Raw genomic sequence first — 15,008 nt, 5'->3', positions numbered from 1 at the left:
TGCCCATCCTCCTCACTGAGATGTAACCTAATCCTGTTCCCTCCCACTTATCACTGATTGGGTGGTGCCTCTGGGTCTTGCCTATGGGCCCTGCCCCCTGGGGGAAAAAGCCACAGTGGGGGAGGGGCCAGTGCTCTCTGGCATCAGCGAGTCACCGGGAAAGGTCTCCAGCAAACCACAGGACTTAAGAATAAAAGCTGTAATACCCAACCTGGTGCCAGAGAGCCAGACTCTTCCTTTGCCATCGGTGGCCGTCTAATCTCGTGGGGGAAACTACAACTGGTGCCTTAACGTGGGACTTGAAGCCACAAAAGGTTCCCAAAAAGCTGGAAGAACCACTCGGGGAGCACATGGCCGAGGAATCTCACGCAGGTACGTGAGTCACGAAATGTAGCCCACCCACACAGAGACAGACCCATCAGGCTTGGTGTTCACTGTGGAGTCTCCGAAACACAGGATTCCATGGGCAGGGCTGCAGTTTTCTCCCTTGGACTCAAAAATCCCATCGGAGTGCTGCAAAGAAGCCCTAACAACCGGCAAGCAGCTCCAGAGAGGAACCACGTGTTCATGGAAAACTAATCCTGGAGACTGAGACTAGAAGCTCTTTTTGCACCAAGAAGGGTCAGTCTCAGGCAAAACGAGTAGCTGGGAAAGAAAGGAAAGGAATGCTGGAATTTTGGTGAGTATTACTTTCGGTTTTCTAAGGGAAAATCTTTTTCAGAGGTGGGATTCCTCAGAGAAAAGGGTTTTTTCCTCTATCGGGGAAGGTTTTGCTTTCAGAGTAAACACCTTCAAAGTGCTTTTATCAGCCTTGGGGGGTGGAAAAGGAAACTGTTTCCCCTTTTGGCTTTTTTTCTCTCCAGCAAGGGTTTTTTTTCTCTTTTTTTTTCCTTTCAATTTCTCAGTCACAATAGAGAGGACACAGAAACTCAAAATCTGAGCCAAAAATGGGTGTTAGGCTGTCTGTTCCTCACAAAAGAGTCTATTATTACATTTTATATACCTTGAATAATGACGAGACCCATTATTTAAAGAAACAGCTGAAAAAATTAACTCTGTGGTTATTTTCTCAGTTTCCACACTTATCATTAGAGCAAATAAGCTCCCCAGAATTCTGGGAGGCTATAACAAAAAAAATAGATGAATCTGGCTCCTCTAACAATAAAGAAGATGCAAATTTTGCTTTTTATAGCTTAAAAATTAAGTTTGCATTGCAAAAGCAAAATAAAAAGGAAAAAAGGCCAGTTCTTTGTGAATTTTCCCTAGCTTGTACCTTTGCAGGCAGTCCGAGTGCTCAAACCTTCCATCTTGGTGGTCCCCAGGTGGGGGGTGTGTGTGTCACAAGATGGAGGGGATTCCTTTGTCCAAAATGGCCAAAGCCATATGCTCCCAAGCCATGAGGAGTCTCTCCTTTGTCTGACCCCTCCTTCCCTTTGGTGCCACCCCTGGCACTGCCCTCTCTTCTGACTCTGTCCCCTACCCTCAAACCTCCGCCCTCCAACTCCTCCCCGTATGACTCAAGCCTCCAGCCCCTCCCTGCCCCTGGTTCCCACGGTTTCCCCGCCCACAGTCCCGGTTCCCATGCCCCGGAGGGGGCAGGGGGGAGCCGGGAACCTGGAAGCAGGGAATGATCCTGACTTTTCTGCCACCCCTTTCACATATCAACAATCAAAAAGAAGGAGTGCTGCCCACAGTAATTGGGACCCCTTCCCCCAACAAGTGATTCAGGGTTTATGCAAAGCTCAGGCCAAATTCAAATATGAAAGAGAATACTTTTGCAACTGTTTAAAAGCAAATTTAGCAAGAAATACTACAGTTCCCTTTGACCTCCAAAAAGATTTACTTCCGGAGCTTTGGCAAAATCCTGAAACAGCTGTTGGTAATAAGAATCTGCCAATTCAATTAGCAATCCAGCCCGGTGGGTCTTTCCAACCTTATAGTAAATAAAAGCAGCTTCCATCAGAACCTTTAGTAACATTTGTGGAGCGTTTAACCAGTGCTATCGAGTTACAGGTTAAGAATGGAGCCCAAGAACAGGTCCTGGATGGCTCTGGCCGATGCAAACGAACAGTGCAAGGCAGCTATCCTCAGCCTGTCCACAGAACCAGCTCCAGCTTTACATGACATGCTCCAAGTGTGTGCCAGGAAGATTCCCTTCATAAAGGCTCATCAAAACCACAATTCCAGAGTCAAGCCACCACAAAAAGCTGCTGCAGACACCGTGCTTCGTGTACCATGGCCACCGCCCAAGAGAGGAACAACGTGTCTCCTGTGCGATCAAGCTGGACATTGGGCATCTCAATGCCCTTTAAAGAAGCCATTTCTGGACTTTCGGGACAATGGGGGTGGGAGGTCTCAAAATTCCAAAGGGAATTTTTCAAAGAAACTAGAAAATGTAAATGTTAAACTAAATAATCCTGCTTTAACTAGTTCTGCCTTTCAGCAAAAGTCACCAGATATGATAATAAAGGATCCAGCGACCAAAGAAACAAAAAGTCCTCATGATCAGGTCACCTGGGGTCGTGGGTATGCCTATGTTCCCACTCCCCCAGATCTCAAGTGGGTGCCAGCTGAGTGGGTGAAACCTTTCATCCCCAAAACTGCAAAACCCCCTGCAGAGGGCCCACAAGTGGCCAGTGCTGCCTGGAGGAGGAGAAAGTGCCGAACCTTCTCCTTCTAATTATCATTATTCCTTGACAGTGTCTTTCTAAACAGTTTACACTAAAGGTCATTTTTCTCTTGCAACTTTAAAGGTACTCAAGGTCCAAACTTTGAGCATCTCCCATGAACCGAGCCTTCCTCTTTCTTAATTTAATAAGAAAAGGGGAAATGTTGTAATGCATTAATTGAGTTTATATTTCATCGGATTTGTAATGTTCTTTTCTATCTGTCCTTGCCCAGCAGTGCCCATCCTCCTCACTGAGATGTAACCTAATCCTGTTCCCTCCCACTTATCACTGATTGGGTGGTGCCTCTGGGTCTTGCCTATGGGCCCTGCCCCCTGGGGGAAAAAACCATGGCGGGGGAGGGGCCAGTGCTCTCTGGCATCAGCGAGTCACCGGGAAAGGTCTCCAGCAAACCACAGGACTTAAGAATAAAAGCTGTAATATCCAACTCGGTGCCAGAGAGGCAGACTCTTCCTTTGCCATCGGCGGCTGTCTAATCTCGTGGGGGAAACTACATGTGATGCGTGGAAGGAACCTTTCCCTTGAACATCCACCCCAGCACAGGTAGTCGGACTGCCAAAAGCAGCTGGGTTTCAGTGCCAATTACTTCTGAGGCAGATTGAACTCCTTCCTAGGCAGCCAAGATTTCCTTTTCTGTGGGAGTGTAGTTGGCTTCAGACCCTCTGTAGCTTCAGCTCCAGTATCTCAGTAGTCGGCCTCAAGTCTCCTTAGGCACCTTCTGTTAAAGGCTCCAGGACAGACCGTGGCTCCCAGCTGCAGAGTAGAGCATGTTCTTCACATCTAGTCCAGTCCTGACTGGGCCAAAGGCTACTGCATGAGCGATCTCCTGCTTGATCTGGGCAAAGGCTTGCTGCTGTTCAGGGCCCCAGTGGAAATCATTCTTCTTGCGGGTGACCAGGTAGAGAGGGCTCACAATCTGGCTGTACTCGGGAATGTGCATTCTCCAAAAGCCTATGGCACCTAGGAAAGCTTGTGTCTCCTTCTTGCTGGTCGGTGGGGACATTGCAGTGATCTTATTGATGACCTCAGTGGGAATCTGACGCCGTCCATCTTGCCACTTTACTCCCAGGAACTGGATTGCTCAGGCAGGTCCCTTGACCTTACTTTGCTTAATGGCAAAACCAGCTTTCAGCAGAATCTGGATAATCTTCTCTCCTTTCTTGAAGACTTCCCCTGCTGTGTTCCCCCATACGATGATGTCATCGATGTACTGTAGATGTTCAGGAGCCTCACCCTTTTCCAGTGCAGTCTGAATCACTCTGTGGCAGATGGTGGGACTGTGCTTCCACCCCTGGGGGCAGTCGGTTCCAGGTGTACTGCATGCCCTTCTAGGTGAAAGCAAACTGGGGCCTACATTCTGCTGCCAAAGGAATGGAGAAGAAGGCATTGGCAATATCAATGGTCATGTACCACTTTGCTGCCTTGGACTCCAGCTTGTACTGAAGCTCCAACATGTCTGGCATGGCAGCACTTAGTGGTGGCGTGAATTCATTCAGAGCACGGTAATCCACCATCAGTCTCCATTCTCCACTGGACTTATGCCCTGGCCATATAGGGCTGTTGAAAGGTGAACGAGCCTTGCTGACCACCCCTTGGCTCTCCAGTTTGCAAATCATCTCATGGATAGGAATCACAGAGTCTCTGTCGGTGCAGTATTGCCGACGGTGCACTGTTGTTGTGGCGATTGGCACCTGTTGTTCTTCACCTCACAGCAGTCCCACAGCAGAGGAGTCGTCTGAGAGACCAGGCAAGGTATTCAGTTGTCTGATGTCTTCTGTCTCTACAGCAGCTATCCCAAAAGCCCAACGATATCCTTTTAGGTCTTTGAAATATCCATTTCTGAGATAGTCTATGCTGAGGATGCATGGGGCCTCTGGGCCAGTCACGATGGGGTGTTTTTGCCATCCGCTCCTGGTTAAACTCACTTCGGTCTTGTTATAGTTTTAATTTTGAACCCAGGTGGAAACACCAATAAATGTAGTGGTTTCACGTTCACTAAATTCTGGTCTTAGTACTCGCTCTTTTTCTGTGGGAGAGAGACTAGGAGAAAAACAAAGCAGGCTCAACCTTAAAAATGAACAAATAGTTTTATTAACACACACTAAAAGAATAGAAAAAAAGAAAGTTGGAAAAAAACTAAAACAGAATGAAACTTCAAAAACACTCTTCCCTCCCCTTACGAAGTGTTAACTTTCTTGCAAAACAACATAAAGAGACAAAACTTGTAATTTTCAGTCAGTTTCACCATCTGACAATAGTCTTTCATCAATTCTTTAGGGGAAGAGTCTCTCAGAGTCTTGGATCCCATTGACAACTTAGAACAGTTCTCTTGTGGGTTTTAAACTGTCACAAAAACAACCGCCTGGAGAAACCAGCCTTTGTGACTCCTCCCATCAGCAGGTCCCTAAGCTGCTTATGGGTCATGGGTCTTAGACTTTTGCATACTGGGGTGTCACTTTTTAAAGATGAATAACTCCAAAGCAAAGGATTTTTCACCTCAAGGTACAGAGATATCTTCTCACTTCTTTACTGGCACAGAGAGCTTCTCATCTTTATCTCGGTTCAAGCATCTTATAGGATTAATATTACTTAGTCTATCACAAACACCTTTGCTCAAATCCACACACAAATCTAAACAATCATCTCCCCAAATGCTTATCTTTCCCATGATTTAAAGGAATGATCTAAATATAAAGTTAATTTCCATGGCTCAAGTAAGAATGGAACAACCAACTCTTCAACCCTCTGTCCCAATAGTCTTTTCACTCTTGCTCTACTGACTTCATGCTGTTTTTTTTTTTTTCTTTATGTTCACTCTGTCCTTTCTTACTCTCTTAGAGAAGGGCCAGGCTCTGGAAGCTTCATGTTGCCAGGAAAGGGTTAAATCTGCCCAGAGTCTTTGTCTCTCCTTCTGTAGCTCATCGTATTAGATGTTCAAGGCCGCGCTGTTGAGGGAGGAAGAACTCATGCAGAATCATCAGTGATCAGAGCACCTGGGCAGACCGGAATCACAAAAAAACCCCCAGGCAGGATTATAAATGCCTTTTCGGCCCACCCCTCGGTGTAAATCGGGGTTGCCTCAGCCTAAATGGTGCCCATAGCTCTTATCAGCGGCCCAGCAGAGATCTCTCCCTGCTCCAGGGAAGTTTAGAGAAAGTAGTTATTGTAAAGCAGCAACCTCTGCTTCCCCCCCCCCCCCCCCGCCCCAACCCGGGAGACAATAGAATCTGGCCAGGCCTCAGGCCAGCTCCTCCCGAAAAGGGGGGAGCAGCAGGCCCAGCTCGATGTTACCTGTCTCTCTCTGGCCAAAGGAAAGAAGAAAAAGACCCACCTACAGGAAATCAAGAGGTTTTATATGGTACTTCCCAAAGGCGTAGCCAACAATTTTCAGTGGTCAGAACAGATGCCAATATTCCAACTAACCCTCTGATAGGTCCCTGTCCTTTCTAAAGCAATTCCCACGTCCTGACCTGAAGAATTATTCTACATTCTTCTATAACTAAAAAACTAAACTGTACTAACCCATGACAGGTCTCCAATACAGTCAGCTGCTGGGACCCTCCTGTCACTCCAGAAATAGAAATGGATTCTGTTCCTACATACCTTGATGGCATCAGGGTACATTGGGCACCAGTGTCAACCAAAGCCGTATATTTTTGTGGATCAGATGTGCCAGGCCATCAGATCCACACAGTCCAATAGATCCGATTGTCCCTTTCCTCTACCTGGCTAGAGGCAGGGCCCCCCTATTCCTGGTCATGGTACACGTTGCTCTCTTCCTGTAAATATGTTCCTGAGGTCCCTTCAAGAGGATCAGTCATATCATCCTTCCTATACCGTCTGGAGTTCTGTGCCTGAGAGACTGGAGCAGTGTTGGCTCTAGATGAGCTCTTTGTGGTAGGTGTCTCTCTCTTCAGTTCACGTACCCGGGCTGCTAAGGAGGAGGTGGGTTTTCCATCCCAATTCCTCATGTCTTCTCCATGCTCCCAAAGAAAAGACCAGAGGTTACCCCGTGGAGTGTATCCTCTCTCCCTGGCTGGTGGGTACCTGCTCCTAATGGCAGAGACTCTTGTTGGTTCTGGCGAGATGTGGTAAATTTCTTCCTTAAGTTCTTTTTTCAGTTTCTGATGGCCCTCTTCAATCAAACTCTGGACTTGCTCAGCCAGCCTTGTTTCCATGAATGAGACATGGGTACGAAATGGGGCGGTGACAGTGTCCTCATAAATTCTTAGTTTATTGACCAAGACGCCCACCTTGTCCTCACCTTCCCTCCATTGCAGCGTTGCCAGGTAACGGGAATACATCTCTGGTCCAAACCGTGCAAATCTCAACCACATCTGCGATGTGCACTGGACATCATCTGGGCTTTTAGGAAATCTCTCATCTTCTGAGAAAATGATCTCCAGCACAGCCAATTCCCTCAGGTGTCGGAGTCCAGGGCATTCCTTTCGTTGCCCTGGAGGGTCAGAGACCTGGGCAGAGGTGTCTGGGACCTGGACAGGGGTGTCTGGGACCCTGGCAAAGAGCCCAGGAAGACACTGGCTTTGATCCCAGTCCATGGGAGAGGCTTCCTACATTGCAAGATGAATTACAGGCCACAAGAGTGTGAAAGAGAGTAGTTTAGCTTATCACAGGGTGAAAAATCGTAGTTTTGGGTTCTTTAGTATGGAAGTGAATGGGAGCAAGATGGAGGATTTTGGGCATTGTCTCTTGCTTCTTCTTTCTTCTTCATTCACTCCATTTTCTGTGATGACGGTGGCACAAAGTAGTTTAAAGAGTTTGGGTCAGAGTAGAGATGACCTGTTTAGTATAGGTAGTAGGTATTGGCAAATAACTATGAATAAAGAATACGTAACAATTAGTATAAGAGGCAGCGACAGCCCAGTGCGGGGGGGAGTTGTCAGATGCCCAAGCAGCTGCACAGATCTTAGCTGGGCACAGAAAGAATTGTAAGATAAAAATAATAAACAAAGCGCGCAGCCTTGAAAAATCAGAACCTGAAGACTCCGTCTCTTTCTTGCATCTGGCTCAGGGCTTTTCAGAAAACAAAGGACTCTAAAACCACCTGAATCTTGGGAGAAAAACACGAGTCTCAGGCATTGGATACCTGTTGAGGGTTAAGTTTACTGTAGAATTTTTCCCCCTCCCAAGTTGCTAGGAGACTAAATGTTGAGTGCTTAACCTGGACAAAAGAACTGATAACTTAGTTTGGGGGAGGGAGAAAAAGCTCCCGGAGAGAACTGAAGGTGGGGGGTCTCGCGGCTCTCTTCTTCCGGGGGAGCACCAATCGGGCCACTGCTGGCTGCCTGGAGTCCACGGGTAATGGAGGAGTCTGGCCCTGGGAATTCTACCATCTGTTGGAGCACCCAGGAATTCGGAGTTTTCTTCGCTGTCCTGCTGGATTTTGGGTCAGCCCGAGTCCAGCCGCTGCGGCTTCTCCGGCACTGTCAACTCTGCCTGCCGAGGACACGCCCTGCCTGCGGAGGACAGTCCACCGCGCCCGGCTTCCAGCCATCAGTGCCGGAGCTTCCACCGTTTGCCCTCGGGGTTCTTGGTTCTGTTTTACTATTGTTATAATTGCTGTTGGGGTTTTTTTTGTCTGTCCTGTTATATTTACTAGTAAAGGACTGTTATTCCTTTTCCCCATAGCTCTGACTGAAAAGTTTTTTTTAATCTTCCAAATTATAATAACACGGAGAGAAGGATTTGAATTCCTCATTTCCTGGAGAGGCCTGCCTCTCCTTAGCAGACACCTGTCTTTTCAAACCAAGACAATACATTGTTCTACTGTGCTCTATTTTCCTTGGTGCACCTGGAGGTTTTCTTTACAAAGGTATCTGTCACTCACACTTGTTAGCAGTCGCCGCCAGAGGCTGAGAGTTTCTTGGGTTCTCCCGATCCCCTGGTCAATGACCACATCCTGGGACAGTGATCCCAGTTGCCTGGCCTCACTTCCATCCAGAATGGTGTCATTGGCTGCAGCATCCCAGATGTGGAGCAGCCAGTTTAGGATGGACTAGTTTGTCTGGCAGGTGAATTCCCTCCGCAGGTCACATAGTTCACCCAAGGATAGAGAGTGAGTGATGATCTCTGGCTTTGTCTCTTCTGCTGGGTGTGAAGGTCTTGCCACATCTTCATCAGTCACTATGCGGACTGATTTGCTCTTTGATTTCTTCTTCTGAATGGGGGCAACTGCTACCGGTTTGGGTTGTTCTGTTTCAGTCATGGTTTGTGGGGAGATGCTGATGGCACCTTTGGTTTCTTTCTCCTCTTCGACAGCCTGTTTAGATGAGGACGTTGTTGCTTCACTTTTGGTTCTTTTCTCCTCTGTAACAGTTTGTGTAGACACGGATGCTGTTGCTTTGCATTTGTTTCTTTTTTCCTCTTCCTTAAGAAGACTCTGCACCACACCATGCAGTGTTTGATTTCTAAGCATGGTGCAGGCCATGCAGAGAAGACAAAGCAGAACTAACAACAATATTATGCTGTCCTTCGCACCCAGAGAGAACTCAATACTTTCGAAAACTGCTGTGCCAGGCCTGAAAGGCTGGAAAAAATCATTCTTTACCTCTCTCCATAGGGGCTCGGTGCGATTGTTGAGGCCCCAGATGTAGTATGTTGGACTGGAACAAGCAAACAAAATTGAGTATATATTCCGAATTATGCTCATTGCCTCAGAGGTTATCATACAATAGACATAATAGACCAGTAAAGCAATTTTGGTACCATACCCTGGTCTACACATGAGCATTAAGACCAGCAGATACTGCCCCATGTGTGGAAAAATGTAGAGAGCTAGGTATAAGACATATGTAAACATATTGAGCATCATAGAGAACAGGTGGGGTTTTTTTCTCAATACAAAATTGTAATTCTGACTTTTCTCAGTACCTCGTGCCCCACATTGGGCTCCAAAAAATATGTGCTGGCTTGAAAGGAAAACCAGCGAGACACTCCAAGTCAGAAAGACAATTTAATAGGAGGAAAAAAAGGTAAAATAAAATAAATGCAATAGTACAAAAGATCACTGACAGAGTCAGAATGCAACCTGATACCCGGTGGTGGTGGTGGTGGTAGCAGTCCAGATGAAGTGGTCTTGTTGAAGCAGTGATCCCATAGAAAGGTCTGGTAGCTCTTGTCCTCTGGGAATCCAGTGGGTAAGGCTACCTGTGCTGTCCCAAATCCCAGATTATATCCAGGTGGGAATGCTTGGCTCCTCCCCCTGGGCAGAGCATCTCACAATGGGCTAATATCATTCTATAAGTCATGCAATGGGTCTTTGCCCATTAAACAGAGCTCCTGGAGGGAGTTACTTATGAGTCATACAGGAAGGCATTGATGGCCCATTAACAGAAGATAGTCTGGAGGGAGGGGGCAAGGGAAACACTGCCCAACCTAGTTTCAACAGCTCATGTAGATGGTGATAGAATACGTACTTTGGGCACATCTTACATTGTAACCTAGGACAGGAGTCAAGGAATGCACAGTGACATCACAACCAAATGAGCTTCCTTTAAAGCCTGGCAACCAGGGCAGATAGACAAACTTCTCTGGAAGCTTCAGGATTCGGCTGGGGAGGAAGATGGTTGGAAAAAACTCAACACGAAGCTTGTTTAAATGTGTAAAAGGAATACTCTTGGCTGTGTTTCTGCTTATGGCTTGGTAATGTCATTCCAGGAATTACATCTGAATGGTACATACTGCTTAAGTAATTTAAAAGCTGAGATAACTTTCCTGACTGAGAATATAGGTATAGGTCCTCTATCTCTAGGTTGTACAGTGTCACGGTGCTGTTCCTCGCGCTGATGAGCGCGGCCACGGGCTAGCTCAGTCTCGTGCACCGCGGCAACGTATGAGGTCGGGGTGGCAAGCCGGGCGAGCCACCTCCTCCCTGTGGGGTCTTGGTTCCCCTCTCAGCGACGGTCAGCAGATGGCAAATGCAACCCACGGCAGCCAATCAAAAGGCGGACTCCTCTGGGCTCAGTTAAACAGGATTTTATTCAGGGGGAGAGGCAGCATGGGGCTCAGCACTCTCTGACCCACCGCCCAGAAGAGACCCCGAGGCCAGGCGTGCGGCAGGTTTTAAGGGTGGGTGGAAACAGGGGTGGCGACAACCGGTCAGCCAGTCACAGGGATTGGGGGGGTTAACCGGGGGTGTGAACCATGGAACTGGGGACCAACCACAAAATGAGGGGAGGGGGTCTCCCGGGCCCCAGCCTATCACTCGGCACCCTTCCCGGAGTTCTCTAGAAGCCAGGGAAGGGTCTCTGAGTGACAGGCAGGCGACCACGAGGGGGGGGGGGGGGGGGGGGGGGGGGGTGGGGATTGACAGCGACAGGTGCAGGGAAGGGATGAATGACAGAAAACGTCTGGTTTTACAATAGACAAAACAACCGATGCAGAAGGGAAAACCAATGCAGAACACAGGGGTATACAGTGAACTAAACCATTATAAAATAACTTAAAAATCTTACAAAAATAACTTAATAACTTAATAAAACAATTCTCACACCACCACAGTACAGTCTTTAGGAAAACTCAAATATCAGAGTTGTACTTAATTTTGAAATAGAAAACTGAAACCTGTTCCAAGGGACAGTAAGAAAACTCACAGTTTTGTTTTGTAAATAACAATGATACAACTTGCTTACTGCAGTTTGCTGTCATTGCACGTTTGACTCAGGAAACTAAGTCGTGCAGTGCTGAAATATCCTTTCCTTAGATACTAATGTGATCAGTTAGTGATTGAGAGGCAGTTCACCTACACAGCCGCTTTCTAGCGAGGAACAAGTGAATAATAGGTTGAATGCTGCCATCCCCTAGCTGGCTGTACAGAAAATTTGTTAAGCTTGCCTGTCTTTAAGATAATATTAGAAAGTAGCTGGTGGTGTTTTCTTTTTTCAGTGTGTCTAACTTCCCTGTCTAGACTTTCTAATCATTCTGCATGGTGATAGGTTTAAACTACAAGTCTATTTCAGAAATACTTTGTATGTAATTGGGTGATTTTGCTTAGAGGGAAAGAAGGAGAGGGAGGGAGGGAGGGAGGGAGGGAGGGAGGGAGGGAGGGAGGGAGGGAGGGAAGAAGGAAGGAAGGAAGGAAGGAAGGAAGGAAGGAAGGAAGGAAGGAAGGAAGGAAGGAAGGAAGGAAGGAAGGAAGGAAGGAAGGAAGGAAGGAAGGAAGGAAGGAAGGAAGGAAGGAAGGAAGGAAGGAAGGAAGGAAGGAAGGAAGGAAGGAAGGAAGGAAGGAAGGAAGGAAGGAAGGAAGGAAGGAAACTACTTTAAAGATCATCTAGTTCCAACCCTCCTGTCATGGTGTCTCGGTTTGAAAAGACAGGTATCTGCTAGGGAGAAGCAGGCCTCTCTAGGAATGGGGAATTCCAACCCCTTCCCTCTGTGTTATTATAATTTGGAAAATTAAAAAAAACTTTTCAGTCAGAGCTATGGGGAAAGGAATAACAGTCCTTTACTAGTAAATATAACAGGACAGACAAACAACAACAGCAATTATAATAATAATAATACAGAACCAAGAACCCCGAGGGGCTTTGTCTCACAAGTCCCGGGCAGTCTGATCTCTTGGGACACCCAAGAGCACCAAACCGAAACGGTGGAAACTCCGGCGCTGATGGCTGGAAACGGTGGGGCATCCCCAGCAGGCGGGGGGTGTGTCCTGGCAGGCAAAGTGAGCAGTGCTGAGAAGCCACGGCGGCTGAACCCGGGCTGACCCAAAATCCAGCAGGGCAGGCGAAAAACTCCAAATTCCTGGGTGCTCCAACAGATAGAATTCTCAGGACCGAACCCCTCTGTTAACCGTGGAATCCACGCAGCTACCTGTCGCCCGACTGTCCTCCCCGGAAAACTGAGAGCCGAAAAGAACCCCCACCCTCAGCTCCCGGGAGCCTTTTCCTCCCCCTAAACTAAGTGATCCACACCTTTTGTACGGGTTAAGCACCCTTTAACTATCAGTATTTAGTCTCCTAGCAACTTATGGGGGGGAAAAATTCCACAGGAAAACCCCCAACACATGGGCACAGACACTTTCCACTAGATCAGGTTGCTTGAAGCTCTATGATTTATTAAAGAAATATGGGTATTGATCTAGTATCGATACCCAACTGTGATGGACAAAAACTCTCTAACAGTTTAAAGTTAGAAAGTGTATGTTTATTACGGCCGGGCAGCACGCGGGATATTTCCCTAATTCGCACTGCGAAATTCACAGGTAATTACAAAGTCTTTTATTTACAAAAGTGTTGAATATCCAAAATACAAATGCATATTCATACCCCTGTCACCTCCCATTCCTCGCTTCATATGCTAATTGGCAAAAAGGCTATTAAGCATGCGTACTTTGTTTCTTAAAATGAGTCGGGGGTCTATTTTGGGGAGGGGTCACCTAAAATGAGGAAGTAAGATGAGTCTTCCTCGTCCTGACCTTTCTACCTTTTCAATGCATTCGTGACAAATGATTCCTTGGTAGAACTTACAGTTTCCTGTGTTCAATGGGTCCTTTAAGCAGGAAATCTGCAGCTATCTTATGTCCTATTTACCACATTTTGTTTTTCATTACAAGGACAACTACATAAACATAAACCTGACAAGAAATGAGTTACAAGATCCGGGGTAGCTTATCTAAGATCCGGCTTCTGTTAACTGCGAACAAAGATTACCTATCTACTTCAGCTAATTCAGCAACCTATTATCTTAACTTTCCTAAAAATCCTTACTTCCTCAAAATTAACGTCTCATCTATCCAACCTGACCTTGAACATATCCAATTTTTTAATGTATGTCTGGTTTTATTTTGGCAGGTCCCTTTACAAAGGAGAAGAAATAACAACAGAGACACACCAACCACATTCTCCAAGGATTGTTGCAGGAGGCTGAGGTCATCTGGTGATTCTTTTTATCAGCCAGAACAAGTATGTAAAAACTGGCCCCAAAATGAGTAATGGAAATGGGAAGACTATGGAAAATACCAGTGCTCAGTAAGAATCTTAAGTTGAGGTTTGTCTTGTGCAGATGAGCAACAAAAGAAAAACCCTGGAAGAAATATCACCCTTTTCTTTGAAGTCTTGAAGTAAGGTTTGAAATCTGTTTCCAAGCACTGTTAATGTATAGCAAGTTATAACCATTTATTGTTGTTTTTCTCTTCCTTGATGGTTAAATGCTTTCTTCTCACCAAGAAAATAGACCACCATAAGTAGCTGAGTTACTGCAGTTCTAGAGAGATGCCTTTTAGGTCTTTTTTTGATCTATGAATAGTCCATTGGATCAGCAACAGAGCATTCTTGCCAAAGACAGACTAAGAGCAATCTGATACTGTTCTGTTGGATGCACTATAAGAAGATACTGAATATAGCTTTCAGTTTGAATGGAGTTTTTTTGTTGGGTTGGGGTTTTTTTGTTTTTTTTTTGGGGGGGGGTTTTTTGGGGGGTAGGAGGTTGATTTTTTTGTTTGGTGTTTTTTATTACAAGAAACAGAACATCCTGTTTTGGAGCGAATCTGTGCTACTACCTCCATACTGGCTGTTATCTCCTCACTCGACAGATTCTGGTCTCAACTTGTATCTCCTTTCCACTTTCGTCTCTCCCCTCCCTGTGCCTTTTTTTCTTTTCTCTGGCAGCACGTCAAGAAAACCTGAACTAATTGACCTCGTAAGTCTTATTAATGATGTTAACTCAGTTACTCAGTGTAGATATCGCTTCGCTGCAGACTCCAGGACGGTGTGGATGAATGTAGACGAGAGATCTCTGAAGTTGGGTTTTAGAAGATGAGGTTTATTGTAAAGGATGTGAGGGAGGCCTTGCTTTGAGTTGCCAGATGCAACTTGTGGCAAGGCCTAGGGAGTGGGGGAAGGGAGATGTAGGGAGAGGAAATTCCAAGAGAGGAAAGTCCTCGGGGAAGAGTGCCAGGCAAAGAGAGAGTCCAGCCCCCTGGGGACCCCTTATCAGGGGGCTTCAAGGTGGGCTGGAACAGGACTTGGGCCAATGGGGTTACAGATGCCTGATACTTCAGGGAAGGGTTACAGATGTGGGATGGACCATATGTCGGGGGTTGAGACAGAACATTGCATTTGACCTTTGGCTGGCCATATAACTGTCTTCCCAGACATCCAGTAGCTAGGACATCTCAAACATCAAAACTTGCTTTCAATTCTATCCCACCTAGAGGTTTCACATTCTCAGAATCCAAGCAGTCATATTTATAAGGCTTTCTAGCTTCATCCTCCACAACAACTCAGTTCTAGCATCAACACAGAGTGCTTCAGGAGCAGAACGTGGTGTTTTTGTGTAACTGTACGTTGCTGTATTCACTCC

The sequence above is a fragment of the Hirundo rustica genome, chromosome W (genome assembly GCF_015227805.2).
Source record: "Hirundo rustica isolate bHirRus1 chromosome W, bHirRus1.pri.v3, whole genome shotgun sequence".
Classification (NCBI taxonomy): Eukaryota; Metazoa; Chordata; class Aves; order Passeriformes; family Hirundinidae; genus Hirundo; species Hirundo rustica.
The sequence above is the reverse complement of the archived record's forward strand: the minus strand, read 5'-3'. Positions refer to the sequence as shown.